At 40.0% G+C, this 12,125-nt stretch overlaps 1 long non-coding RNA gene across 1 annotated transcript in view; it reads right to left on the bottom strand.

The window, feature by feature from the left end:
- Positions 1-10,056, bottom strand: part of LOC121927191 — a 46,491-nt gene extending 36,435 nt beyond the window's left edge. The window contains exons 1-3 of the long non-coding RNA XR_006103156.1: positions 7,959-10,056; positions 6,254-6,446; positions 5,174-5,314 (exon numbers count right to left, since the gene is read on the bottom strand). This is a non-coding gene — a long non-coding RNA (uncharacterized LOC121927191). The remainder of the gene's footprint in view (positions 1-5,173; positions 5,315-6,253; positions 6,447-7,958) is intronic.
- Positions 10,057-12,125: the final 2,069 nt, after the last annotated feature.

Here is a 12,125-nt window from a genome sequence, read left to right as displayed (position 1 = left end):
ACTGAAGGAAAATTTCATTGCAAGGAGGAATTCCTGGGGGAGGGGGTGCCCCTGCGCAACACACTCAGCCCTCTGCCCATAAAGCCAAACCCTGCAAGGTTTTCTCTCTTACCCTGCTCACAAAGATTGAGTCTGGAAACACTAGAGATTTCTTCACCTGGGATATTTTACAGGCTGATCCTGTACTGCAAGCCTCCCCTGCAAAGTCATGATATAAGGCAGGAGAATACAACTCATGGCACATTTAGAGGCAAATTTTCTGCCCCTTGGACCTTTCCAGGACTCCATGCACTGCCAAAAACTGAAAGACAAAACCAGAGGTGATAGAAAGTCTACTTCCTCTTTGGAAAAATAGGTATTTTAAAAGGTAAAGTTGTGTAGGGAGACCCTGTAACCTATTTGATGAGTAAATAGATGGCTTGCAGAAGATACAATTCATACTTTTTTTTCAGACCAAGAATGATCTAGGGCAGGGATGGGCAAAGTACAGCCTACAGCGTACATGTATTCCTTGGGAGGCTAGGTGCTGCCTCTGAAGCCTTCCTCCAGGCCCAGAACTCCCAATTTTAGCTTTTTGCATGACTTGTGGGTACTTTTTTGTACAACCCCCCCCCCTTCCATAACTACCTACAAATGCAATGGTTCCATTCCCTCAATCCCCGGAGCCATTCAAACCCTCAGGGGAAAAAAATAACATAGATTGAAAAGTGGCCCAAAAGGCAGCAATTCCATTATCTCCAATGTGCTGAAATGTGCCTGTGCAACACATCGGGCAGGCAGAGGAGAGAATGCCCCTTGCCCACTGTACAGTTGCCTATCTCACTCCAGAGAGTCTGAAAAGGACAAGGGCTGCAAAATAGTTTTGGGTGCTGCCCCAAGGATGCACTTTGCAAACCCCTGCTTTAAAACAATGTTTTCCAGTCTGAGACTCTCTGGGCCTATTGAATTGCAACACCCATTATCTCAGCTAGTGGCTGTCTAGGAACAGTGTGACTTACAGTCCAACACATCTGGAGGGTGCTAGGTTACGCAAAGCTGCCTTTAGCGGTAGATATGAATAAGGCCTGCATATATATATATACAGTAGAGTCTCGATTATCCAACCTTCGATTATCCAACATTCCGGATTATCCAACGTCACTGCTCAGTGATTTCTTTACATTTTCAGAGGACTGAAGTGTTTATACAGTACATATTGTACATCACAATGTTGATCAGTGATTTCTTTACATTTTTAGAGGACTGTTTATACGTTACAATGTTATTCCTATAACGTTACTGCAATGTTACTTTTACTGTTTCTGCAATAAAACTTCAATACGTTTGCAATTCATAGTGATTTCAAGGCTTTTCTTGGACCCTCCGGATTATCCAACATTTTCGGCTATCCAACTATCACCCCGCCCGTTTATGTCGGATAATCGAGACTCTACTGTGTGTGTGTGTGTGTGTGTGTATATATATATAGTGTATATATATCCTTTCCTCTCTCAATTTGTTCAAGTAGGGAAGCACATTTCTTCCATTATTATAACACTTGGACTATGGGGGAGAAAGCTATTCTCTACTTCATCTTCTGGTCTAATCAAAGCTTCAACTGAGTAAGAACTTGTATTTTTTTTTTCTCCTGGCAACTGCTAAGTCCCAAGCAAGGGCTGTGTCATCATTCCAGAGCTCTGACCAACCTCCCTTCCCCAGAAAAGAAAAAAATGAAAGGATATTTTAATCATCCTTTGGTCCCACTGGAATCCATAGAACCTAAATTAGTCATGACTAACTTGTCCCAATGGATCCAATCCATTTCCTGTATTATTTTTGAGTGCTTTCAAGTTATCTCTGGTTTATGGCAAGCCTAAGGCAACCCTATCACAACATTTTCTTGGCAAGGTTTATTCAGGGGACAAATTTCCTCTGAGACTAGCAGAATATGTTGCCCAATGCCACCCAGTGGGTTTCCATGGCCGAGCAGGGAATTAAACCCTGGTCTCCAGAATCACAGTCCCACACAAACCACACACCATACTGGCTCCTTATTGTCTATATACGCTGTCATATTTCTCTGCCAAGGTAATGAACATGGTAATGAAAGCAAGTAAACCTAGGCCTTAACTAAAAAAAATAGTTGGCATTTCCAGGAGTAGAGGTGTTGAACTTTGCCACTATGGCTGCAGTAATTCACCTGAGCATATTGCTATATTACAATTTAAACCTTTGCAGTAGATTTATGTAAAAAAGAACAACTGCACCAAAAAAAAAAAAAATTCAGTGCTACTGAAGGTTTGTTCAAAAACATTAGTTTTTCTGTTTATATGTAGTTTATACTTTTCTTTTGCCCAATTTTGAATCTTGTTTCTGTGATCCTGTTCAGCTAATTTAGAGGTTGTTGATGAAGATTAGATTAGCTTGGCCGGAGGCTCCTGAGTTTAATTGTGGTGAGATTATTGTTACCAATGTGAATTATTTTAGAATCTGAAGCTAAATAGCTTAACTTGAATAGCTTTAGGGGCAGTCAGATGCATAGATAGCCACTTTAAGATAAAACATGTTTTGAGAAGCTGATTTTCTGTAATAACATAATTTTGATCTCCTGAAACCACAGGGCTGTTTGGGTGTTGTTGTTTTTTATTAAGGCAACAAAAGAGAACTACATTCAAAACCACAACTTAATCTCAGAATTTCACTGTAGCCTATGTCAAGTCAGCTCTACCAGAAGGCAGAATAAGGTGGTTGCCTCACCCTGCTGATTTTGTGTGTCATGAAAGGACATCAGTTTAAGATTTGCTGTATTAATAATGAGGAAGAAGACATAAGCTTTTAGTCTGTCTAAAATTTAAAATCCATTTTTTGTTCTGTAGTCACAGTAACAGCCTCATCAATCAACACAGAAACTCTTTTAAGTGGGAGAAATCCCTACAAGTGGTTACATAGAAGTTTTAATTGTATAGAGGTTTCATATTGAGGGAAAACAGACTCAGTTTGAATCCAGAGAAAACGGAAGTACTGGTGATAGGCTCTCCTGGCCCAGGGAAGGAAATTTTTCCACCTGTCCTGAATGGGGTCATGCTCCCTGTGAAGGACTCTGTACGCAGTCTGGGGGTGCTTCTGGACTCATCGCTCCACTTTACATCTCAGGTGGATGCAACGGTCAGGAGCACCTGCTATCAGCTTCGGCTGATACGCCAGCTGCGACCCTTCCTGGGCCGGGGGGACCTTGAAACCGTGGTACATGCTCTGGTAACCTCTCGGTTGGATTTCTGTAACGCACTTTACATGGGGCAACCCTTGTACCAAACTCGGAAGCTTCAGTTAGTGCAGAATATGGCAGCCAGACTGGTCACTGGATGTCCCAGGGCCAGTCATATAACACCTGTTTTGAAAGCTCTTCATTGGCTGCCCATTCGCTTCCGAGCTCAATACAAGGTGTTGGTTACAACCTATAAAGCCCTAAATGGCTTGGGCCCAGGGTACTTGGAGGACCACCTCTCCCCATACAATCCGCCCCACACTCTCAGGTCAGGCGGGAAACATCTTCTAAGAATTCCAGACACACGCTATAGTGTAACTCGGAGGGCATTCTCCATTTCAGCCCCTCAACTCTGGAACACCTTGCCCGACGAGCTCCGTACAGCCACCTCCCTCGATGCTTCTAAAAGGACTCTGAAGACCTTCCTTTTTCGCCAGGCTTTTCCCCCATGAGCTCTTTTGTGATTCTTCTCCCCTTCTAGCAATGTACATATGCATTTTGTCTTGTCAGCTATGTGTATTGGGGGTTTTATGATGTTTTAACTGTTTTTATATTGTATATGTGGGGGGTTGGAGGGGTTTTTGTCATTTTATATTGTTTTTATATATCTTGTACACAGCTGTGATCATTGAGGAATAGCGGTATAGAAATAAACATTTATTTATTATTATATTAGCATGTAACCCAAATATACAAGCAACAAATGTTCTGCTGCTTTCTGCCCAGAAGAAGAGAAAGCCTTCATTATATTAGGGTTTCCTAAATAAATTATTATTTTTTAATAGTTTTAGGGCTTTTGACTTTGAGAAATTCAGAACTTTGGCCAGCTCACAAACTTGTCAGGATGCTTCTTCTTGTAACACTGAAGAAGAGGAAGTGGGTTGTAATGCCATTGCAATATAACAAAACTGGTGAACATATAGGTCTCATCATCTAATGTTTGAGTAAATGTCAAAAAATCAAAGCGCATTCCACCAGTCAGGGGCATCACTAGGGTTCAAGAGATGTGGGCCACATCAGGTGGCACCCAAAGGTGGAGGTGACACCACTGCTCCCTGAATACCTTGGCTTTTGGCAGAAACAGGCTGTGGAGTTTGTCTGTGTTATTTTAAAATGCTGAGCCAATGCTGTGAGTGGAGCAAGGTTCAGTGGGGGGAGAGGACTCAGTTTTTAAATTATTATTATTATTATTATTATTATTATTATTATTATTAAAATAAAAAAATTAAAAATTTCAATTTTAAAAAATTAAAATTGTTTATTCTTTTTCTAATTTTCTTTAAAAACATCATATCTAACTAAATTTTCCCTTTAACCACATGAAATTATGTGCATGTAAATACATTTAGGCTGTGCATATGATAATTTTCATGTTTGCTAGTTGTTTATGTCTCAGCTATTAACATTACATTGAGTGATATATATCTGAATTATGATTTATGAGTAACAGTAGTACAAAAAATGACTAAGGCTTCAGTATAGTGTATTATGGGAGGAGGTCAATGGGGGGGGGGGGGTGACACCATGAGTTACCATACAGGGTGACACCAATCCTAGTGACACTACTGTCACCAACTGCTAGCATTAGGCCCCACTATTAAATTAAGTTGGCCTGGTTTTGCTTGAAGGTGGTAAAAGTTATCTTGGGACGATTTAAAGAATGAAAACTAAGGAAGGGAATTATCCCAATCACTCTTTTAGATTAGACTCTTTTCTATGGTCACATAAGGGTGGCAGAAAAGCCTCTAGTCATAACAAGTCCTTTAGTACCACTCGTTTTCTTTAAACCAACAAACCAGTACTGAAAACATTATCAAAAACAAAGTCATTTGCAGATTCAGAAGGACAGAAAACATCAAGAGCAGTCAAACTCGTTATACTAAAAAGGGTCCAAAAAAGGTTACTAACTGAAAGATTTCTAGTGCTTACCTTTTCCAGCAGAATTGCAGATCTGAAAATGTGTCCATAAGGTAGAACAATACTGAGAGATTCAAGGAGGTTCCACAAAGGCAGCTTCCAGAGGTGGGTTTTCATGTAGACAAGTAAGCAGGATTTGACAAGAGAAGAGAGCTAAAAGCAAGGAAACAGTAGTCATAAGTAGAGAGATACAGTGCCCTACATATATCTCAACATATACTTGTATAATCGAGAACAGCTAACCAGAAAGTAGATGAGCCATCTACAAGAATCACGAAACAGCAGTGTTTTGAGAAATAGCACTTATAAAGCTTCAGCCTGGAAATACTCAATTAATGCAGAAAGTCTGGGGTTATAAAAACATATACTAGCAGGTTTGTGGTACTACCCATAAATTAATATGATGGCCTGCACTGCATTCAAGATACAGTATAGTGACAAAGGGGGGTTACAAAGCTCCCAATCCACAACCAAAATTGAAATTCAGGTAGCTCTGTCTTCATTGGGTCTAAAATGGCTTAAATCCATCCATTTAATTGTGTTGTGGATCAAACTGTCTGCTTCCCCCAAAAGTAGATTCTGTTAAATCAACCTGCTACACACACATTTTTTAAAATAAAGTGTTTTGTTTCCAACTCTTGCTGAAGTCCAAAGAAACTAACTGTATTAAAATCAAAACTGGAGTATACATTTGTTTTATGTTCCTGAGCAGCCAGGAGCACCTAATTTCATAAACCTCAATGGAAAAGAAAAACTCAGAGAGACAAAGGTGTGTACGTGTGTGCAAAAAAATAATAGAACTTCTGAAACATTTTATGTTTCCACAGTGAGAAATAAACCCTAACATAGCCTCAAATGCCCAGTTCACCAAAATGGCCTTTGAACCATAAGGCTTAAAGCTTCACTTGTGTTGACTCACTTTAAACATCTGCAAGGAAATTACCACATATAAACAAAGAGAAGGGAAAGAGACCATTGTTTTTACACATGACTATCTTTTAGCATGTTCACCTTAACTTGAGGGGGGAAATGGAAGAGAGATTTTTTTTAAAATCAAATAAGCACTCTTTCCAATCTTTCTTTTATACTCACATTATAGATCTGCAAAGCAAAATCCATTCTAATTCTCTTGTACAAACACTTTAGAAATTGGGGTATGGTTCAGTGTTCCACAACTCTCCAAGGTTCATCCCATGGTCTAGAGGCCAACCTCTTTTGTGAACATCATCCCATGCATTTCTGATGTTCCTCCCATCATTCAAACACACATAGTGCTCTGTTTATTCTGTTAGATATAAGAGTAAGATGGATCCATTAAAAAAGTATCCTGGCAATCTTCAAACCAGCAAGCCTATATTTGCTATGTTTGAGGCAAACAGCATGCTTTCTTTCACCAGGTCAGACTATATGCCCATCTATGCCAGGAATACAAATTATGTGGCCTTCATGATACTGTTGATCTGTAACTCCAAGCAGGTCTGGTCAGCATTGCTAATGGTGAGGATGCTGGGAGCTGTAGTTGAGCAATATCGGGAGGGCCACACAATTTGCACCTCTATGTAGGTAACTGTTGTTTTCTCTTCCTAGCTAGAACCTTTCCCAATGTCTTCTACCTGGTCCTTTTAACCAGAGATATCAGAGTTGAGCATATAAAACAAAGTACTATCACTGAAGGATGCTCCCTCACAGAGTACACTAAAGGGGAAAGTCTGAGGCTACAACTTATGGGAAAATGTCTATGTACAGGTGTGTGTGGTGCATGTTTACTTGTTTCCTGCAGCCCTCACTTTGATTCTGTGTTTGTGTATAAAAGGTAAAAGGTAAAGGTTTTCCCTTGACAGAACTGTCTAGTCGTGTCAGACTGTAGGGCTGAGTCTTAATATGTTAACAGGCCATTCATCGTAACAGTAAGCATGTATTTCTCACATACAGCTTTCAGTAAGAACCCTCTGGATTCCCTGGGGTGTGTACCTATATTTCACATAGTTCTGCCCTGCTCGTATTTTAGGTTTTTTCATTTCATAAACATTAACATTTAATAAACATTTCACAGGTATATGCAAACTTAAACATTTCACAGATATATGTAGAATCCAGGAGCAAAGAAAGCCAAATCCATGAGCTATTAGTCCCATTGAATTCAAAGGAAGATATTTAAACTCATGTATAACTCTCATCAAACTTTAGATTGGCTTTATGAAACAGGTTATCAAAGTAACTTTTTTTGAATGCCCATGTTAAGGAGATGCAATGAGACGAACCTGTCTTTCTTATATTTACAGAATATCTACTTGAAATTAAGCTCTGTGGATTTCAGCTGGTTCTGCTAAAGTTTTAAATCAGAGATGGGAATTATGTAGCCTCCCAGATGTTGTTGGACAGCCCCAATGTTTACCCGGTCTTAAATGGAAACCACAGTAAGTTAAGTACAGGTAGTAATGCTGCCCCAGGACCATTTTTTTGCCTAAACTAGATAGAGTCCAAATGGCACTTTCTCCAAACACTGAAGGCATGCTAGGGCCAACACTTGAAAAGATCTTGTTACACCATGAAACAGCAGCCTTTATCTTCACTTAGCACCCTAGACCTAGCTTGCTTCATGACCTGAAGCAGCCTCCTTATTTATTTATATGGAAGACAGAGGTGACTTTGGGTGACCAAGAAGACATACAGGGGAAAAAAGATAAAGAAAAACCTTGTATGGGAGGAACTTTACTATATTCTGGGACACAGTGCAGCAACACAACTCTATACTGGAGAACATTTGAACTGAAGAACACTAGAAAGATTTGCTCACCCATTCTAGAAGCTGGCACCGTCCTCTGTGTCCAAACCTTCTTGCAGCAAAGCAGTGAATCCTGAAAGTGTCTCAGAGAAAAGAGCTCAAGAGAGAGACCTGACTCAGTTTCAGCAAATGAATCAAGAAATTTTCATGCAACCCAAGACGATGATAATAATAATAATAATAAATTAAGAATCAACTCAAACACGACTGAAACATGTAATTATGCAAAACTGCTTTAAATGGGCATTTGTTCAAAAGCAGTGGGCTTAAAAAGATTAATAAAATTAAGCACTATGCAACAGCATTTCAGTTCCCAACCCAATTGGGTCTTTGAAGTCCCTTTGGGCTCTCATGGAAATGTATGGCCAAGCTCCCACTGATTGAAATGAGACTAGTTAGGAGGGACTGGGCTTTTGTGTGGTTCAGTGGTTTAATTTTAGAATCCCACTGCCAAAGTCAAGCACAAAACCCATGTTACATAATTTAAACAAAAGCCCCCAGTCTGTGGATGCCAATGACTCTAATTTCCACTTGTGCTTGTATTTCAAGAGTGCCTTTTCAATGCATTAATTCCATGCATGTTTCTTTAAACCGTGTTTTGTTTTACTCTTTTACAGCCTGGTAGCAACCTTATAATTAACTATGGTTTATAACAGGATCGTGGATTTATTCAGGTATGGGTTCAATTTTTTTTTTTTTTATAAAATGCACCCCATTTAACATTCAGACTTTGATCTCTTTGTAAGCTCTCTGCCAAGTTGCTTGTCTCATTGTTTTGAGGCTGTCTGGAGCATTTCATAAGTCTGTTATTTAGATGTGTGTTTCTGAAAGAGTGAGAAAGAAGTTCAGAATGCTGCATAGCCACTCTTTTACTGAAGATAGAAATCTAGACATGATCCAGGAAGAATGAATTACAAGTAAAACTAAAATCCTGTGCACACTTATCTGGGAGCGAACACCATTGCACACAGTGGGGATTTACTTTTGAGCATGCATACATTTGAATATATTGGGGGTCCCATCACACCGTGTTTTCAGTGAAACAAGGAACACAAGTCAATGAATTTTTACTCAGAAGTAAGTCCCTCTGAGTTCAATGGGACAGACAGCCCAGGATTGCTCCCTTTTTCATGACTTCCCTTTGCTAAATATTTGTCTACTATGCTTTCCTTAATTTGAGCTAATTTCCCTAGCCTTTTTTTTTAAAAAAGGTTCTTTACACAAATAAATGGGTAAGACATTATATATATATAAACTTGAACTGTACCCTTTTTTTTTCACCACTGGAGAATAATCCCACTTACCTTCCTGCAACTTCTCACCCAAGTAGGCCTGAAAGAGTCAAATACTGGAGAAAAGCCATTTAAAACACTATGGTGTTTTTTTTAAAACCTAATGTACAGAGAGTAAAGATTTAAAAATGAGCTTCTTCTACAATGGTCTTGCTTGGCTTTAATGTTTGCATGTGCTGCTTCCAGGGAGAAAGGGTTTGGCCTTGCTTTCTTTGAATACTCCTGACAAAGAGCAAACTGTGTCTCTCTCTGTTCCCTCCAGTGAAAATCTTTTATTGATTTAAAAACCAGATGGGACTATTCTGTATTATGAGAATCTAATCTGACCTTCTCTTTCTTTTATTCTGTACAGTAAATGAAGAAAGAACTTCCTCTTTTTTCACTAAGAAGTGTGTGTGCGTTGTGTACATTATGTACACAAATGCATTCAAATTATTCTTATTCTGATTTTTCAGATCATTATTGATAAATATGCCAATATGAAACATAATGTAGGTGTGCCAAATCAGTGCCCAGCTATAAAATGCATTATCTCAGTGTGTGTGTGTGTGTGTGTGTGTGTGTGTGTCTGATATATTGGAATATTGTATTTTATATTTGTGCACTAATTTTTCACGTCTACATTATATTTGCATAATCATCACCAGCATAATGAACAAAATGAATGTCGTGGAGATGTGTGTATATATCTGTGGCACATGACTATAAAGGGATTGATGAATGGGAAGATGAATCAGTTTAATATGTATGAATAAATGACTGGTTCATCTTTACTAGTACTCCCTCTCTCCAGAAGTGTGTGTGTGTGTGTGTGTGTGTCTGTGTGTGTCTGTGTGTGTCTGTGTGTGTGCACATGTGTTCCCCAGGGTGAAAACGGTCTCCTCTTTACTAACTTCATCCCATGCTTTTTTTAAAAAAATTTATTTATTTATTAAGCAAAGGGGAACTTCATTGTATATTCCAGAAAAGTATATTGGTTGGTAGGCTTTAACAGAGCTAAGGAATATGTGCAAGGAGTGAGAAACTAAATTGATGGATGGATGGTTAAATGAATATAAATGAACTGATACCTTTACAGCAAAATAACATTTCTTTTCTTTCTTTTTTTTATTCTATAGATCAGTGGGTTTTGTATCTGTAATTCTTTCATATCAGCAAAGAGGAAATAAACTCCCATGTAAATCATTTCCCCCCACCTGGAAGCATATTAAAACCATGCCTTATTTTTTTTCTCTCTCTCTCTCCTCTTAAGCAGAGCCCCCTCCCAAACCCCCATTTGCTTATCAGTTCATCCACCATTACATTTTAAATGAAATTGCAAAGACAACTCACCCCCCTTTTCCCCTAAATTCTAGGGCGATGTAGGAAAGTCAGAAGCATACTTTTCTTGCTTTAGAATACTGACCTAGATTCAATTACAGATAGACCAGGAAGGGAGGATGACACCTTAGCATTTCTCTTTTTAAAAAAATTAGAGGGGGGGGAACCCTCTCCTCCGACTTTACCAAAGGAAACATCCCCCACCCCTTTAAAAAAAAGACAAAACAAAACCACCCACTCCCTAAAAAAATTATTTCCAATATAGAAATGTGTATATTTCCTGGGCGGGGTTTGGTCAAACCAAAGAGAAATGTTAAAACCGATTCTATCGCGGGTGGTTGGGTTTTGTTTAGGGTTCTTTCTCTCTCTTTTCTCTCTCTCTCTCTTTTTTCTTCTGGTGGGTCTAGGAGGAAGATCCCCAAGGAGGGAAATCCAAACCTGCCTTGGTTGACAGCAAAAGCAAGATCAGTCTCATGACATTAAAAAAAGGATGCTTTAGAAGAGGCGGAGGCGGATTTGGTAGAGGAAAAAAATATTCTCTTTTTCCCCCCTTCTTCTCAATCTTTCTCTCTCCATCCCATTCTGAGACACAAACACAAACACACACACACTCCTCGCTGTGCCCTATTTTGCAAGGAAGTGGGGACAAGGCTGTGTGATCCTGGCTTATTGACTTTTATCACTAAATTAGGCATATAAATGACCTGAAAGCGGCGGCGGCGGCCGTCGTATTAAATTTGAAAAAAAAAGAAGGGGGGAAGGAGGAGAGAAATAAAGAACAATTACCCCCTCTCTCTCTCTCTCTCTCTTTTTTTTTTTTTTTTTTCTTTTTCTTTTCGTCCGTTCCCCCCCCCCCTCCTCCCCCCCCCCCCCCGGATCTCAGCCTGAAAGGAGCCTGGCCGAGATAAGGAGAGATTGGATGCCTCTTGCAAAGCGGCTCCGATGCTGAAATAAAAGAGATCCCGGGAGAGAAGGAGGATTGATCCCCTCCCTCCTCCGACGACTCTGTCCCCTGCTGCCCCCTTAGTTTGAGGGAGAAGGGGGGGCAAGTTTGGGCTGTTTTGTCCTTGTTTTTGCAACTTTGTGGTCCCAAAAGGACAGATCAGATTGGCTGCGGCCTCATCCGCACTGAAGAAGTAATCTAGTTTGACTCTATTTCAAGTGCCATGGTTGAATGCTCTGGGGACCACAACCAACTACAATTCCCAGAATTCCATAGCATTCAACCAGGGCACTTGACATAGAGCCAAACCAGGTCGTTTCTCCAGTATAAATGCAGGGATGGAGGAAGGGGCCCTTAAGACCTCCTCCTCTTCCTCGCAAAGCCAAGGAGGACCCAAAAAAATGGAGGACCTTCCAGAAAGGTGGAGGACATTCCAAAAGGAAAGGGCTCCAAAAACCCTCTGAGAAAGATCAAGTCGAGCTGTTTAGTCCTGCTCCAAATGGAGGATATTGTCGGAATCCCTCCTGGAAAGAAGGCTGACATGGAGGACAGGTCCTGGAAAAGGAGGACCTCGGGACACACTATCTCAAAGGATCCCAGGAAAGGGGGGGTTACCTCAGATCC

Source organism: Sceloporus undulatus, chromosome 3, assembly GCF_019175285.1.
Source record: "Sceloporus undulatus isolate JIND9_A2432 ecotype Alabama chromosome 3, SceUnd_v1.1, whole genome shotgun sequence".
Classification (NCBI taxonomy): Eukaryota; Metazoa; Chordata; class Lepidosauria; order Squamata; family Phrynosomatidae; genus Sceloporus; species Sceloporus undulatus.
Note: the sequence above shows the minus strand (reverse complement) of the source record. Positions and strands in the feature narration are given on the sequence as shown.